Genomic DNA, 18,563 nt, shown 5'->3' on the forward strand with positions numbered 1-18,563 from the left:
GGGGACCGCATCCTTCACTCAGGGATGCCCTCCGGACCAGTGTTTGTAGCCAAGCGGTTAACCAACCTGGCAGTGGGCTGCGGCCTTAGAAACGTTCTAAGCAACAAAGGCGGCGATTGCCTATAGGTCAGATCTGTCCTAATCAAAGACGAGTGAAAAGTTCAGCCACAGGATGCGGAGGCGGCGCATTTGAAGGGAACGCGGACGGCCGTGGGGGTGATGCGCGCACAGAAACATGAGTAACGTAGCCCAGAGCCCTCTGGAAGGGTTCCTGCCTTTTGGGGGACTCCCCCAGATCACACAGCCTCTGATTTTCCCAGTCATGGTCACAAGAGAAGACAACACATAAACTAAACCTCAACTATGAGGTTTGCTTTTTGTCACTAATTGGTGGACTGATTAATTAGGCTTCCTGGGCAGAAACAGCCTTGTTGCCAAGGGCGCCCACACTCCATGCGGAGATCTCGGAGAGGGAGGGTTTGGTTTGGCCAAAAAGCAACATAAGGGGCGAGGGGAGGAGAAAAGATTCGATGGGACTGCAGGCGTGTGGCCAGGGACAGGGAGGTGACACCCCCACCATGGCGGGGGTTGGGGGGATCTCTGTGGCCAGGTTGGGTAAGATGCATCCTCTGATGGACCCAGAGCCTCACATGGTGACGGAGAGTCGGAAGGGGAACCAGCCGGTGTCCGCAGTGATCCTGTCTCTCTGCTCCAGGGCCTGCTTAACATGGGGGGGGGGGGGCTTGCAGATGGGGAGGAGTCAGCAGACAGCCAGCCCCTGGGAAAGGACCCCAAGTTGGCAGGGCTGGTGCCCGTCAGCACGGATCCGCCCAAGATCGCTGGACAGGGATGTCCCCAGGAGGAAGTGTCCAGCAGGGACACTCGGAAAGGTCACCTCTCCGGCAAAGGGAATGAGGGGGAAGGGAGGGGTCAGAGGGTGGGGGCGGCACGCACAGACGGGTTGACACACCGAAGTCCCAGCTGTCAGAGCGACATCCGCCCCGTGCGCAGATGACCTGCCTTGCTGGCCACGGGCCTGCGCATCCAGTCAGTCGGGCTGGCCGAGTCTTCAGGATCAAGTCCACCAGTAATTTCTTTTCCTTATTGACGAACTCCTGCAACAACAACCAAAACAATGCCCCCCCCCACCAAGAAAAAAGCATGGGGGGAAGGCTGCCTTTGGGTATTTAGCAGATGGAGGATATTCTGAGTTCTAGCATTTTCAGTTCTGAGAATCAGAGACGCCGGCTGACCACACCTGTCTGTGGCCATCCCCTTCTGGAAGCAAAGCGGAGACCATACAGGGAGGCTGCTGATTACATCCGCAGACCTCCTGGGCTTTTGTTTTGTCGAAAAGGACAAGTGACTATGTCTAATTTAAGCCCCCTTGCTTAGAACTGGGCAAACGCCGACCCCTTTCTGGAAGACACTGCATTTCCACGGACGCACCGTCACCAGACCTCAGTAATGTGTTAGAGGAATGGAAAATCTCCGGTCGAAGGAATCAGAGCTGCTGCTCGTTGCTGAAAAATGATATTCAAAGGAATGGACACAATAAAAATACGATTATTAGTAAAGTAAATCCTTTTCAGTGTTTGTGGTACCTCCAAATACATCCTGGAACCTCATTTGTTATGAAAACAATCACTGATATTGGGAACAATTAAATTATTTCACAGTCTTGAGGAGCAAACATTATCAAAAATCCCTTAAAGACCAACCAGTAAATGAAACATGTCAAATGCTGCCGCTCGTTCTCAAGTGTTCTAGGCGTGAGGGCTTCAGGTACATGTTCGTCTGAAGGAGCACAGCTCTTCGTCTTGTAGGCACAGAAGATCGTTGCCTTTCTTCTCTTCTTAACATCCGACCATCAGCTGGATTCCTGATGCTGAAAAGCTCTCTGCTTCTTCGAGTCTCCAGAAGACCAGCATGGCCTTGTTCAGGGAGGACCACACTCACGCTGCAGATGGGCCTCTGCTGGCTTTTGGGCTCTGTCCCTGCAGCAGGGCTGACGGGACTTGTCAGGACGACCTCCTCAAAGCCAAGTTTCCAGAGGAGAGCACTGGGGGAGAGACCCTGAGACACTGTTCATCTGGATTCGGAATCCACAGCCCACGTGACTTCTCGTAGTTCTGGATGTTTCTGGGCATTGAGGAGTCCCCGTCTCTCTCCCTCTTTCCCTCGTCTTTATCCTTTGTGGCTGATCCCCACCACGGCCTCCGGGAGCTCCTGTTTGCTGGGTCGTGGGCCCATCAGATGCTCAGCATGGACGAACGGTACGAAGCACCCTGGGCGAGGGAAGCGATGCCGGACTAGAGACAGCCACGGCCTGGGTCCCCAGCACTTGCACGCCCGCTGCAGAACGGGGATCGTATTTTTAAGAGTATTTTCATCACCAATAAATCCTGTTGTTCTCAGGCTCCCTGCCTATGGAAGCCGTGGGTTCTGGGGCTTGAGGAAAGGGCAGGCATACCAGCTAGGAAAACAAAGACTTTTTTCCCCTTAGTTTTGACTGACAAATAGGATTTGTGACTCCCTAGCAAGCAAGGGCGTTTGAAAGACATGCACTGTGGGGAGAAAGAGGATTTACCAGGTTCCTTTAGTTGTCACACAAAGGGCCGGCCTGCTGGGCTAGATGGCGCAGTTTCACCGTAACCCTGGTGTGGAGTTATCTCAGGATGTGGGCGCCGGAGGTCTCTAACCACCTGCCGCTGGAAGGAGAGCTGCCTCTTCGGGGTTGGAGGCGTGTGGGGGAGAAGGCAGGGGCAGGTGGGCAAGGCTGTCCCATGCTAAGGCTCTGGCTTTGTCCCCTCCTGGGGCTGACCATCCAGGTAGGATGGCACTCTAGAACACGGATGGGCACAGTGGCAGTATTCTAGAACATGGGGACGGCGATGACACTCTAGAACACAGGGACAACGGCCCACTTCACTAGCTATCCCCGGGGGAGGCTTTAGGCCTCTAGGGAAGCCCGACAGCTCACTACAAAGCCTCCCATGACAGCGTATATGGAGGCCGCTTGAGAGGTGGGAAAGGTGGCTAGAGTCACGAGTAAGAGGCAGGACTCCTGGGTCCATTCCGCCTTGTGGGGTGCACAGGGAACCCCAAACTTCCCAAAGCCCCAGTGGGATAATGCCCTGGCGATGTGTTGAGAGGTCGGCTGGTCAACAGGAACCGGGGCTGGGGGTGACATGAAGAACGTGGGGTCCTGAACTTCAGCAGTAAAAGGACTTCGGCTGCTTTAACTTTAACACTCGACTTCTGCCTTGCACTGATGGCTTCAGTCCCAGGAGGCTTGCCTGGTCTGTGGAATGTTCCAGAGAGCATTGACTGTCTTCTCATCCTGAGCGGCCATTGAGGGTGGGTTCCGAAGCTGACTCTCCCCTGAGCCAGACCGCCGTCCATGGTTTAACAGAAAACTTTCCATTCCTCAAACGTGGATGAACTCACCATGAGAAAGGGACCACCTGCTTCCCGGTGACACAGTGCCCCCAGCTGCAGCACCCTGTGGAAGACTCTGGCAAGTCCTGCGGGGACCATGGCCACACCAGACTCCAGGCACCTTTGGATGCTGGCTCACTTGGGATCTAGGGCCATGCACTGGGGCTTTGATTTCACTTACTCAGCTGATGAAAGACCTAGAAAAGGAAGTTTTTCTCTTCTTAGGCAAAGCATGAGCTTCACAGGAGGTGATGACCCCAGTAGCCCCATAGCGGAGGGAGGAGAACGTGGAGAAGGCCCGTCGGACACGAAGGGAGCAGTTTCCACCCTTGTGTGTGCTGGGGCATCCAGTTGTCTCGTGGAGCTGGGGCAGGGACCCTTCCCAGTACTGACTTGCCTGAATTTGTTTGCTGGGGTTTCAAGTGCTGGAGAAGAAAGAAGAGTCTTCAGTTTGTATTTGATGATGTTTTTTGTGTGCCATGGCCCCAGAAGACAAACGAAAGTGAGGATACACAGGACCCAGTGGGGCTCGGCCACTCTAAGGGGTGGCCACTACTGTGTATGGGGTAGGGACAGTGTTGCTATAGGTGAGCAACCCAAGATATGGGGAGGAGGAACCCCAGTGAGAAGCCCGCTGGTCACCTATTTCAGAAGGCTCATGGGACAAGCCCTGTGATCATCACGGAAGTAGAAGGAGACCGGGGACACAGAGTGATTCTTCCCTTTCCCATGGGGTCCAGCGTTGGTGTGGGGGAGCTCCTTCTATAACCACAGACTGGGCCACTTGGGGACATGGTCCTTTAAGCATTAAATGGCAGATTTTGTTGTTTTAGGGGAAAGTGTTGTTTTAAAGGAAAAAAAGGACCCATTTCTGTAGGACTATTGTCATGATTATTAGAATTAGTTATAAACGCCACAGTGGGCGGCATGGCACTGCACTCTTCTGTTGATTCCCCATCTGTACTAGTTTCTTAGTGTGTTGTAATAAACTCCCTGTGGCTCTGGAGGCTGGAAGGCCAGAGCAAGATGGTGGCAAGGTTGAGGAGCTCAGAGAGAGACTCCTTCCTCCCTCGTTGCTCCTGGTGGCTGCCTGCTGTTGTGGGTGTCCCTTGGCTTGTAGACACATCACCCCGATTCCTGTGGCGTTCCTACTCTTACAAAGATCCAGGCTCTGAATTTAGGACCCACCTAATTCAAGATGATCTCCTCTTAACTATTTCCATATGCAAAGACTCTATTTCCAAAGAAAGTCTGCATCTGAGGTTGTGTGTAGACATAAATTTTGGGGTCCCCTGGTATCATTGCTCTGCAGGGTACACATGGCTTGGAATTGGTGTGTCTGCTTGCTCCTGGGTATGAGAGCTCAGCTTGAGCCTTGGGCCCTGAAAGTGGTGCGTTCTGGGCTTGGTGTTCAGGATTTATGGTGTGATTTAGGGATTGTGGTTCATTGATCTTTTTTTTTTTTTTTTCAATGCAGAATTTATGGGTCACCTTCCTCTCACCTCTATGAACCCCAGTGCTCAGGCACCTGCCAGTGACATTCTTGCCACCTCTGTGGCCTCTGCCTCCTGCTAAACCTGGGCTGAGAGTGCTAGAGATCTAGAAGGGCAAGCACATCCCCCAGGGGTCATCAGGCTCGACTGTGCTAAGGCAGATACAAAATTTAGGCCACCAAGACATTTTTCTTTCTCTTTTTCTTTTCCTTCTTCTTTCTTCTTCCTTCCTTCCTTCCTTTCTCTTTCATTGTTTGTTTTTTTTTTTGAAAAATGACCTGACTAGGACCTTTCTGCGTCCATGGAAAACTCAGACAGTACTGCATAGCCCAGCCTCACCTCTTCATGCAACACAGATTCCTCTTGGGGGTCAATGCTAAGAAGCTTGTCTGGTAAAAAGCAACCTTCCGGGCCATCAGAAGAAAACAAGAGAGGGAGAGGTCCCACATCCATCAGTTCCTTCCTTCCCTCCAGAATCTCCAGCACAGCATTTGGCTCTTGTCTTCCTACGTGTGTGTTAAGGTAGAGTGGTTCTGTCAGTCCCTTGAATTCATTATAGAAATGGGAGCTGTTTACTCAAAAACTCCCGTGGACTCACAGCATCCGTTGATTACTTCGTGGCACACACCACGGTGCATGATCCCTTCTGGAAAGTCGCAGGGAATGGTTTCCCAGGTAGGCCGAGAGAGGAGGGATGGCCAACGGTGACCCCAGAAATCCAGGTGGCTCCGCCTGGCCAAAGAGTCGAGGCGACCCCTTAGGAGAGGGCTGGGAAGTGGTTCTCAGGAGGTGGGAAAAGCTGAGGCCTCAGTGGGACTCAGGCTGGCCCCGCACACTTGTGCACGTGCAAACACAGGGGGTCTGCAGGTGCCCACGGGTCAGCATGCACTCTCTGGGCTCCTGGCTCCTTCACTCTCGGGAGTCACTGAAAGCTGTGATTCCCTCTGCTGCTGTTGCTTTCAGGCCATCAGCATTCTGACCAAGGGAGTTTCCCCAGATTGACATCTGAAGTATGTGTGGCAGCAGACATCGCGGATGAGAAGTATGACGCTGGGACCCCGATCTTCCCGCCGACTCTTTGCTCTGCCTGCCCCTGTCCCACCCTTCCAACTGGCCTTCTCCTGGTCGTCGTTAGATATGGAAAACACATCATGCTCCGTGCTCATCTCTACGAATCAGTGCACATTCTGGCTTTTTTTTTTTTTTTCTTCCATGGGAAACATGGATCTAAGGAGCTGGATTGTGTAAAACCCCACGGCCCAGGTATCAAGAGCTCATGCATGGAGCACCACGTTTCAAGCTCTCCAGATCTCATGTTCCAGTGAAGCAATCCTTCACTGGCCAACAGGCCCCTCAGGCCACCCTCAGAAGTCGTCCACTAGGATAGCCCGTGGCCACGGCGTCCTCCCCAGCTCTCTCCAGCACCAGACCAGCTATCAGTCATAGAACCTGGGTGGAAGTCTGGTTTTCACGGTTTATAAGGGGTGGATTAAAACCCTCCCTTTGTTAATAAGAAGGTGTCAAGGAGTTTGGGTGCTGAATGTATGGACAAAGAACACAACTGAAGAGAATGCTTTTATTTAAGGAAAAACCTATAGCAATAAAATAACACACAGCCCCTGCGAACTTTCTGCAGTGAAAAGAAAAGATGCTGTTGTGTTGTGTACACACCACCTCTCCTTTCTCCAGTCATCTGCAGATGGACACGGGGGCCGGTCCTGCATCTTGCCCATTGTACGTAACACTGTAGTAAACACAGGCACGCATAGATCTTTTTAAATTAGTTTCTGTTCTCTTTCGGTAAATACCCCAGATAGCGGAATTACTGGCTCCTATGGACTATGATTCGGCGTACAAAATGAGATCCTGACATTTGCACCAACATGGACAGACCTAAGGGGTATATAAAGCTGAGTGGAGTAAGCGAGCCGGAGAAAGACAAACACCACGAGCTTTCACTTACGTGTAGAGTTTAAGATGCAAAACAGAGGAACAAACAGGAAAAAGGAAGCAAACAAAGAAGCAGACAAATCCCTAAATATAGACAACAAACAGGTGGAAAAGGGGGGGTTGAGTGGGGGAGGGGCACAGTAGGCGACTTACTGTGATGAGCTCTGGATGATGTGTGGAACCGTCGAACCACTCCATCGGGCACCCAGAGCTGTTGCTTTAACACCGTACGTTCATTACTCTCCAATCAGTCCGCATGTAAATAAGTAAGGAAAAGAAAAAGACAAGGATGTGACATGGATTGGAAAAATAAAGAATACTCTTGGAAAGAAGGTCTACTTCAATAAATAGAAGAAAATTTAAAATGTTTGTGGCTTCGCGTTCTCATGGACATTAACAAAACCCTGTGAACGGAGATAAAAGATAACAAGACGAGAAAAGATAATGGGCGGCTGCCTGATCCCGTGAGCAGACTGACGAGACAAATAGACATGATGGCATAAACAAACTGGAAGCTTCGTCTCAGTGTCAGTGAGCGGAAGCATCAACGTGGGAAGGCGACCTGAGGAAGGGAAGCACATGGCTAAGACGAAGGACACGGCGAAGCAATGCCAGCACCCCGCGCGGGAGGAGCAAGGGACCGCGTCCACGTGGAAGGCAGACTGTGCGTTCGGAGGACAATAAAGGTGCACGTCGTGAATAACAGGGCGTATCTGGAAAACGACAGCAAATGCACTGGAACTTCTGGTTCAAGACACTCCCTCGGGTGTCACAGGAGAACTTGGGAAGCATGGTGGGTTCTGAGACACGGTAACGTTCACAGACTCAAATTGTGAGGGATTTCCACCAAACACCTAGAGAGAGAGAAAAAATCAATTTACCTACAAAAAAGACAACAGAAGAAACAGTCCCCAAATAAAACACAAAAAGCAGTCTGGCTCCTCAGCAACAAAGGGACCAACTCAGTCCTTCCAGAAAGAATGGCGTCCGGCCCCAAATGCTAAACCCCCGCATGTAGCTGCTTATGTATGAAAAAGCTGGGGGGGAGTTTAATATGTATGAACTCATGAGGTAGATAAATTATTGATTTAATAAATATTTACAGAGTCAACAATTCTGAACATGTGAGTAGAAGAGGCAATCTTATTCAATGAGTAATGTCAAAACCTCCTAAATGGAGCTCCTCGTGGTATGAAAGGACTGGTGCGGACAACCGGGTCTCTAGACCATGAAATCCAAAGGAAGGAACTCTTCGCCAATAGGACCCCAATTAGAGCCCCCGTTTAAGCAGAGTACTTCGTGAGGGGAAAGCCATAGAATACTAAAAATGATGATGCAGGCACAGAAATGAGCCCCTGAGTTTCTACACGGGGGCAAGCGACTTCGTGGGGTGGGGTGTGGCAGGATAAGGTGTGGCCACACCTGGCCTCCCCTTCAGCACCGAGGACACCCTCACTATCCCTTCCTTCCTGACGTCTAGCCGTGAGAGAAACAGGCTTAAGCTCGTTGTTTCGATTTGAAAAGTTAACACGACTCAAGTCAAGGGTAGGTCATATCACACTTGCCCAGGGGAAGCAAAACCCCAAACCAAAGAAGCCCTATAACAACAGTGACAACAGTAATAACAAAACAAATCAAAATGGGCCTTGGAAAGACCACTTAAAAAGGCGACAAGTAAATGTAAGTGACCTAAGTATATCTATTGGAAGAAAAACACTTTCAGGTTGGAACAAAACAATAATCACAAGCGTACTAAAGACATAACCAAAGCAAATGAAGCCATTCTTTTTTTTTTTTTAAGATTTTATTTATTTATTTGACAGAGACACAGCCAGGGAACACAAGCAGGGGGAGAGAGAGAGGGAGAAGCAGACTTCCCGCCAAGCAGAGACCCCGATGTGGGACTCGATCCCAGGACCCCTGGATCATGACCTGAGCTGAAGGCAGAGGCTTAATGACTGACCCACCCAGGCATCCCAGTACTCACACCGTCTTACACACACTCACTTATACATACTCCAACTGGTAGGCAGCCTCGAGCTTAATTGTCAAAAATCTCAAGTTGCATCAAAGGCAGGGAGCTCCGGCGGACACTTGCCATCCGCAGGGTTCCACCGCTCTGCTCTGGAACTCTTCCTTCTTGCCTGTGGACCAGATTTTGATTTGGAAAGTCGGTCGAAAGTCTAAGGGACCCCTTAACCATTGTGAATCTTACCCTTATTTGTTTTTAGTTCACTATTACTTGATTGTTTTTTGCAGGGGGTGAGGGGGAAGGTGAGAATTCTCCATCCTCTGCTAGCAGCCTGATAGAGTTCCCCTGTCGAGGTGGCCCCAGGGGACTTCCTGTCTCTGTTCCAGGATAGTCTCAGTATCCAGAAGAGGGGCCTCTGGGAGCTCCGTCTCCTCCCTCAGGAAGCTGAGATGGGCTTGGAATGACTCGAGGGCCATGAATTCTGTTTCCCTGCTCAGAGCTTCCTCTGCCAACCTTAATCCAGGCCTTATCACGGCTTTCCTGTATTTGACTCTTTGGTGGTTATGCCTGTGTAAGTTCAAGGCAGTGGTCCCGCAAATGCCAAAGTTTTCATCAACATGGTTTGGGGATGGTTTGAAAACCAGAAATGGAACTTTGGTCTAATCCTGGGACAGGGCAGTTACAATCAGGCAGGGCACTGCACGAAGAAGGAAAAGCTTATCAGCCGACATTCTCGTGTTTGGGCAAGGCCTGCGGGATGGGTCAAAGAGGGCCTTTAGTGACTCAGGGCCCCCCGAGCTCATTTTAGCCACGTGCACCCCTGGAGAGGCAGACGGTGGCTGCAAACCTTCATTTATTATTTCTAGATAGTGGGAGGCAAATCCAGTAGGAGCAAGCATGCCACGGTGCGAACAGCACTGGATTTTCACACTCCATTAACTTGTAGTTGTTGAGAATTTGCAAATGTACAGCATTGTGCTAGATCCTGGTGGGAGCGGATAGAAGATTCTACAGGATCCCTTCCTTCTAATCATTGATGGTTTGGTTGAGGAAATCAAGCTTCCTTACGTGCCATGTAGCTGTGAAGGCTTTCACGTGCACTAACGTCAAAAGGGCAGCGGAGACAGTAAGTGTTCCTTACTGGGGTGGGAGGTGGCGCGCTCCTTCGGGGAGATGCTATCCCAGGGGCTGGGAGTCAGAGAGGAGGAACCCGAGGGAAGCCTCTGCAAATGAGAGGGGTTCAGTCGTTAGGGTGGAGGGGGAACGGCGAGCACAGGCGAGGTTGGAGGGACCACCGGGGGGGAGACCGTCGTGGAGAGGATCTTTCCTACAAGGGGAAGAAGCATGCCTTGAGACAGTCGGGGGTAGGGACTGGCTGGATGGCAGGCACGGGGGGCCTGGATGTGTCAGTCAGAGGGGGAGGCAGAGGAGGCGGGAGGAGGAAGCAGGTATGGCAATGTTCTTTGTCAAGAATAAAAATCCAGACCTGGTGCTGAGCAAGTGCGCACTTCAGCAGGGGTGCGGAGTCACCGGCCATGCCAGGAGGCAGAGCAGCGGCGTCCGTGGAGAAGGAAGGGCAGGATGACGTCCGCGTCCACATTTGCAGAGCGAGTGAGCAAAGGACTCCTGCACAGCTTTGCTGGATATTCCTGCTTCCGGCGGCTCCTTTTCTAGATGTGGGGCGGGGAGGACTGTTTACATCCTTGTTAGGGATAACAGTTTCATTTACTGGGGAGATCTACAGTGTCCGCTGAGAATAATGGCCAAATAAAAAGATATGCTAAAAGGGTTTCTGGAAGAAAAATACACCCTACGCTTTGGGACGTGATTGAATAAAATTGGCCTTTGCCGCGTGGAAAAGCACCTGTCTGTGCTTCTCATGGCGCTTCATAGACTATGACGTGTGATAGGAGATGCCCTAAATGGTGGCCGGTAAATGATTTTATAGCCATGATTGTGTTTTTCAGGAAAAGGGAATATTTCATGAAAAACCAGATAAGCCTCGCACAGACTAACTGTACAGAATTCGGCCACTTTGGTTCAATTGATCTATTGTGTATATTTCATGTGGTTTTCTTAATGACGTTTCTCTCTTCTGCAAGTCTCAGAATCAGGGGGGATTCTACTACCCTGGCTGCATGCCGAATTTTTAGTAAGAAAACGAACTGACTTTAAGTTGGTAATGATCACACATAACTATTTTTTGGGGGGTAAAACACATTGGTGATGCCTAATATTACTTATTTAAAAAATCTATAGCCGGAAATACCTCTGGGCCTGCGTGTGTCTGTCCCAGCACCTCCAAGGGGAGGCAGACAACAGCATTTCCTCTCAGAAATGGGCTTGTTCCAAATGCACGTTCAGCTAGTTCACCTTCATCAGGGGTGGCGGGGGCCGGAGTCTCCTCCGGTGCCCAGGCATGGGGCTGTGTTTCCACAGGAACTCTATTTTCCTCCTTCAAATCTGAGGCACATTAGGATGTTTCTGCACTCGGAGGTGGAACCAGAAAGAGGAAGAAGTTGCTGCCAAGGGAGATGCGTTCTGGATGAGAGAACCAGATCTTCTGGTCAGACCACCCTTCTGTGGACTCACCTGAACTTTGCCAGGTATCATTTCCCTTGTTTCTTTTTAATTAAAAAAATGTTTATTGTTGTAAAATATATATAGCATACGATTTCTCATATTAACCATTTTTAAGTGTACGATCCTGTGGTATTAAGACATGTACGATGCTGCGGGATCATCACCCCTACCGAGGACATTTTCCGCATCTCCAAAGCGAGCTCTGTCCCTGTGCAAGATGAACAAACACCCCGTTCTCCTCCTCCCCCGTCCTTGGGGCACGGTTCTGCTTTCCGTCCTCGTGAACGTGTCTGTCCCAGGCACCTCGTTCAAGCCGAGACCTGTAGTGTTTGCACTTCTGATTCTAGTGCATTTCACGCAGCGGAAGGGTTTCAAGGTTCTGACTCCATAATATCCCATTGTGTGCACACGCCACGGACTTTACCCCTCCGTGTGTTGGGGGGCGCTTGGGTTGTTCCCACCCTTGGGCTGTGGTGGACACTACCCAGACCTAGGAGAGGACTTCCTGGGCCGTACAGTAACTGTGGGTTTAATGTTTCATGGAGCCACGAGACTGTTCTCCACTGTGGATCCGCACTTTACAGTCCCACCAGTGATGTCTCGGGGTTCCCATTTCTCCACATCCTGGCGACCTTGCTATTTTCTGTTCCTTAATTTATTTTTATATTTATTTATCTATTTATTTATTTATTTATTTGCTTTTTCTGATAACGGCTAGTGTAATGGGTGTGAGGTGCTACCTCCTTGCTGTTTTGATTTGCATTCGCCTAGTGACTGGTGACACTGAACAGCCATTCATGTGGTCCCCGGATGTTTCTTAGGTTTTCTTCTGTTATAAGTAGATGAGAAACGACCCCTCCTGCCACGTCCCGACCATCACGCAGGTTGGCTGCCCCGTTCCCCTCTCTTCAGCCTGAGCCTAGCGATGATAACGTGGTCCCCTCCCTGCCTGTGGGGGAGCAGAAGGACGAGTGGGATGGCAAGGCCTGTGTCTTCCGGGAGGGACGCCGGTCTGCCTCGTGGCAGGTGCAGGAGGGAGAGGTCCTTGGCTCATGTCCTCCCGCCCCAGTTCCGACCTCCAGCTCTGGCTGCCTGGGTGGCTAACGTCCCAGGGACTTGGGTTGGCACGGCCCCTGCCCCCTCCACTCACTTGCCACGGACTGTCACTGAGGTGGTTGTCCTGTCTTCGTGCAGCACATGGTCCCGTCAGTAGCACCGATGGCCCCCGTCTGTCCAGGAACCAGGGCCTGACACTCAAGCTGGTTTCTTGTTTTCTTTCATTGAAATTAGCCTGGCTAATCCCACCTCATGTGTAGGGAGGTGGGCTCTGGGTCTGGGATGGCTTCTGCAGTCAGGGAGAAGGTAGGACAGATTCTGGGGACATCCCTAAATTATTAACCATAAAATGTTGACATTTAACTATGAAGTGTTGACATTTAATGCAGAATAACTGAACCATTCATGTAATTTGGGGTGCACGGCTACTCAGATTTATAAAGTAAAAAGCCCCTCTCTGAAGATGAAAATGTCCATTTAACCAAATAGATAATTTTTTTAAAAGACAAAACATTTTTCTATGTCTTGTGCCCACACACGACCGATGAGGTCTGTGTTTGTACTTATCAAAATGCATTGCCATGTGGCAAAAGGCACATGTTTTAGACTCCCATGTCCTCCAACGCGGCCAAGTCCAAAGCCATGCTGCAGGACCCGTATCCAGCCCCACCGCACTTCCCAAAGGAGAAAACATGTGCCCACACGGCCTGAGGCGTGTGCTCAGAACTTCTGACTCCCCCACTCAGGATTTCGTCTGCATGTGGAAAGACCTCAGTACATGCAGCCTCCTTCCCACTGATTCATCCGGAAAGAAAAACGAAGCCCTAATTTTTTAAGCTGAGGGCTCCATGTGTTTATGCATTTAACACCTCAAGACAGCAGGAAATAATTAGTGGTTGGAGAACACATTCACACAAACCAAGAGCTTTTTCAACTTTTGGACTCAGAATGTTCACTGCAAAATAACAAGCACACCAGACGAACAATGGTCTTTTGTGACCGGGAGGTTACCCCGAACCCACCTCCTAGCCCCCCTGGGGTCACCACAGCAGGGCCTTCCTGTCCCTCCAAGGCCATCATGGGACAGGCCATTTTGCTCCGAGGGCCTGTGGCGGCCGTGGATGGCAAGTGGTGCATTTCTTCTCCTGCAGCAGCTGGGAGGGATTCCCATAAAACACCACTTTATTTAATTCGAAGTGATTTTCTGGCAGTCTCTCCTTCTAATTTGGAACCAAATATTTAAACAACCGTTGCCTGCAGACCCTGAAAGAGCCAGAGTAAGGTTGTAAGGTGCTGGCACTAGAGGAGCAGGTTTGCAGAAAGACAAGAAGTTCGGGTCGGGGCTGCACCAGCCCCCCGGGTCTTCTGGTTTTTTATCGATTATGTGTTTGTTCCTGAGGTCAGGGAGGGCTGTGGTGACAACAGATTTTTATGTGGTCTCTCTTGTGCTTCTATTCCTCATCTTTGAGTCGGGAGGAATCAAAAATTCCCCTATTAAAACTCTTCTCTGTGGCCCAGTGAATTTATGAAACCGGGAAGAGAAACGTGCAGGATAATTTCATCTCTGCAAAAACAGTCCCTGTTGCGTTGCTGTTGAGCTGGGCAGGGGGGCCCTCGCAGGCCTTGGGGAGGGGCGCCCCTGTCACAGTGTCCGTCTCCCCAGGAGAAGGGGTTTCTGGATGCCAGAGGAAATGGTTTTGTGTGTAGGAAGTCAAATGAAAACACTCCGGATGGTCTTAATAGATGAGCAAATATTTTGCAGGACATTTGTCTGTTTACTTTGCATTAACCACAAAATGCCTGTAGGGGGAGTTTTCTTATTACTCTTTTTTGAGTCTCTAAACACAGAATAATTTGGGGGTTTTCTGTTTCCTGACTAATCCACTTCTGCTGTGTTTTGCTTTGGGCTTCAAATACGTTTGCCCCGACAGTCACTGCTCCCCATTTCTAAAGGCTGGCCTCGGAGCATCTCAGATTGGGACCAAGGACAAAAACATCTGTGGGGCTCAGAGGATTTGGGGGAAACACGGGGAGGGGGGAATGGAGGGTGATTTGGAAGCAATCATCGGGCATCAGCAGGGTTAGGGGGAGAGCACAGCCCATGATGCCAACGGTCCTGGACACAGGAGCCCTCCCTGCTCGCTGGAGAGCCCCTCCACCCAGTTAAGGTCCTGGGGAGGAGGCAGGACAGATGGAAAGTAAAGCTCTGGGGGCTCTGCTAGGTCCGGAGGCTCTGCCCTGCCTTCCCTGTGTGGCCTGGAGGAGGAAGCCGGGTGAGGATGGTAAGCGGAGGGCTCTGGAGCTAGAAGCCCTGCGCCCCTTTAACAAGCCATGACCTATGACCCTCTGACCATCTCCACTGCCAGAGGCCAGAAGGATCTCTCTGCGATGTCAGAGGATGAGACAGAGAGAGCGAGGCTCCATCTGTGAAGTAGAAGAGTGAAGCAATGAGGTGAGCGAGGTCCGCGGAGAAGGCAGAACGGTCCTCGCGCTCGGGACTCGCACCGAGCACGGAAACGGCAGGGCGCCCACTGGATGCACCTGCCAGAGAGGACGCAGGGGCTCTCCCTGGCCTTCACGCACGTCGGCACAGCTCCCTCCACAGCACGCGTGGGAGCCTGCGGCGGCCTGCCCCGGAGGGCCAGTACCTTTTAAGGCTTGCCCCCATGGTTGGGGCGCCTGGGTGGCCCAGCGGGTTAAGTGGGTTAAGTGGTTAAGCCTCTGCCTTAGGCTCAGGTCATGGTCTTAGAGTCCTGGGAACGAGCCCCGCATCGGGCTCTCTGCTCCGCGGGGAGCCTGCTTCCCGCTCTCTCTCTGCCTGCCTCTCGGCCTACTTGTGATCTCTGTCTGTCAAATAAATAAATAAAATCTTAAAAACAAAACAAAACAAAACAAAAGTCTTGCCCCCAAGGGCCAAAGCAAGTCCAAGCCTGCGCCCGCGTGGAGAGCTGCTCCCCCTTCAATGAGAAGACCTGTGAAGTCACATGACAGAGGACACGGTCGAGGGAAGGCGAAGACTGAGGCTCTGATAGAGCTGCCCCGGTCAGTGGTGGTCGGGCTGTGGCAGAAGAGAGACTTCTGTACTCGGCAGGGGGAGGAGGCTCTGGAAACATGGTTTTGGAGACAGTTTGGGCGTGTCCGTGTCCGTCACAACTTTAAAATGCATATCTCTAACAAGGCATTCATCATGTAGGTATATCTACCCCAAACAGCAAGAGCTGTGCAGAATGGTTTGTAGAAGGGAAAAACTAAGTCCAAATCAAGAAGCAACCTAAACTTGACAAGGGACTGTTTAAGTAAAAATATAATATACACCTAAGATAGAGCACGAAGGGCCATCATGGAAAATCAGGTAGATCTGTCTGTGATGACGCAGAGTGAGCTTTGTGATATTTTGCAAAGGGAAACTAAGCTAAAGAGTGGTGTTTTATTTTATTTTTCATTATTTTATATTTCTTAAAGTTTTTTGTTGTTGTGGTGGTGTTGTTTATTTGAGAGAGAGAGATACAGCGATTGAGCACATGTAGGGGGAGGGACAGGTAGAGGGAGAAGCAGACTCTCCACTGAACAGGGAGCCCATGTGGGGCTCGATCCCAGGACCCTGAGATCATGACCTGAGACAAAGGCAGATGCTTAATCCAATGAACCACCCAAGCGCCCAAGAGCACTGTTTTAGTATGACCCTATTTGTATAAAAATAAACAGTATGCTTATGGGTATGAAGTAAACTGTTGCCAGTAGTTGTCTCTGGAAAAGGAAGCGCAAGGTGGGCAGTAGAAAGCAGATTAGGTTTTCATTTTTTACCTTTCTGTGCTTTTTGATTTTTTTTCTCCCAAGTGCATGTATAACTTTTCTTAACAACAACAACAACAAAAATGGTTTGGTAACAGTTCTGTATTTATTTTGAAGCCTCAGCAATGTAGAAGCAAGCATTTCTCAGAATCTTGGCGTTTTTACTGCTAAAGTCTGTGTCTTCAGCTGTAACCGCGCTGTGACTTGGGAGCTTGAATTCAGTCCGTCCACACTGAAGAGAAACACTTGAGCCCTAGTAAGCAAAGACATAGCCTGATGTGCTGTACACTCCTGATGTCTGGGTTCCACTTGCCTGGTTAGCATATCAGAAACTTCTCTCAACCTAGAGAACCAGGAATGCATTACAAAGAGAGGCACAAAGGCAAGCGAGATCTCGATTTCATTGTTCTTACTGTGACCCTTACTTCGGGCAGGAGCCTCCTTTTTTTTACTTTTTTTCCCCACCGTGTAAAAGATCGTACCCACTTCCCCTCTTTGTTGTACTGAATTCTCCCTGACCCCACGAGATGTGCACGGCCCTACCCCCCCTGCAAGAAGGAAATGTCTGTTGCATGGTCAACTTGCCCAGACCTGTGTTAAGATTTTCTTCTGAATTGGCCAATCTTCAGCAGGCAACGTGGTTATCATTTCCTTTTTCTTGGAACATTTCTTTGTGTTTTCTTGACAGCAACTCTTTGAGTTTTTCTCCATCTCCATTTGGTAGCTTCTCCTTCTGACTCTCTTGGCTGCCACTTCCTGCTCTGCCAGACTTCCCGAATCTGCTTCGCTTCTCCGTTGCCCTTCTCCTGGTTCCCATGCAGTCTACTGGCTGTGTGCGTCCCGCACACACGGACACTTCCCAGTTTCTGTTCTCCCTGCTCTCCATCCGACTTCGGGGATCAGACTTCCTTCTTCAGTTTCGTCTCCATCCGCTCCATGCCATACGAATCTCAAACTGGGTTCTCACGGCATAAAACTCTACGTGTTCCCCGGTCGACAGCCGCTCCTCCAATTTTCCTGTTCCCAGCGCATAGCAACACCATCCACACGATTCCTCGGATCAAAAATCCAGCAAGCATCCTCGATTTCACTTTCTTCTTAACGTCCGTGGGTACAATGGAGCATCCTTAGTGGCTAGATCTTCGAAATATACTCCAGGTGCGTCCCCGCTGTGACATCCTGAGTCCGTGTCACGGTGACCTTTTACCTGGTAAACGTGACGTTTTACCTGTTCTCCTCACTCCAGCTCTTTCTGCTCACTTGCCTGGTCCTTGGAGCAACCGGGAACTGCGTGCATAATATCTGACTTCAAGGTCTGGCAAAGACAGAGTAGTCACACTTGGCCTTATCCTTCACACTGTTTTTCTACTAAAAAACTCGAAGAATGAATAAAGCAACTATCTAAAGAATCTGATTATTTTTTTTAAAGCAGGCCAAATAAGGAGAGAAATCAAGACTTGAAATGAATACCTAGTATCTAAATAAATCTAGAACTGTCACGGGTGTTTATAGAGAAAGACTCAGTAAGATGCAGATATACATTATTCACAAAATGTACTCTAGCTTCAACGCCATTCCAAAAATTATGCTAACAGGTTATTTCATTTTTAATAGAAATTTAATAGAGCTGATCTAAGTATAACACATATACTTATACATAGAATGGCCATAAACCTTCTGAATAAGGACAAGATGGCTGGGGGAGGACAATACTGAGACTTGCCTTATCAGATTTCTATCTTATGGAAAAGTGGCAGGAAGCAAAAAGTGGCACTTTCATGAGACAAATAGCCAATTTTTCAAATAGCCAGTGGAGTATAATGGAGAATCAGAAACCGACACCCAGCAATATGGAGACCTCGATGGGGCAGACACTCTGGATCAGTGAGGAAAGAAGGAGCTATTTAGTAAAACACTCATGGGCCCACTGTTGTTTTCACTGAAAAGAAGGCAACTTGATCCCTACCTCACAGCCTACTCAAAAATCGAGTCCACGTGTCTTTAGGACTTAAGGATAGTCCCTTGTCTTCTGAAATTGCTTTAGCTTTCTCTTTTTTTTAAAATTTATTTTTTATTTATTTTCAGCATAACAGTATTCGTTATTTTTGCACCACACCCTGTGCTCCATGCAATCCGTGCCCTCTATAATACCCACCACCTGGTACCCCAACCTCCCAACACCCCCGCCCCTTCAAAACCCTCAGATTGTTTTTCAGAGTCCATAGTCTCTCATGGGTCACCTCCCTTTCCAATTTCCCACAACTCCCTGCTTTAGC

Source organism: Mustela nivalis (assembly GCF_964662115.1).
Source record: "Mustela nivalis genome assembly, chromosome: 2".
In the NCBI taxonomy this organism is placed as follows: domain Eukaryota; kingdom Metazoa; phylum Chordata; class Mammalia; order Carnivora; family Mustelidae; genus Mustela; species Mustela nivalis.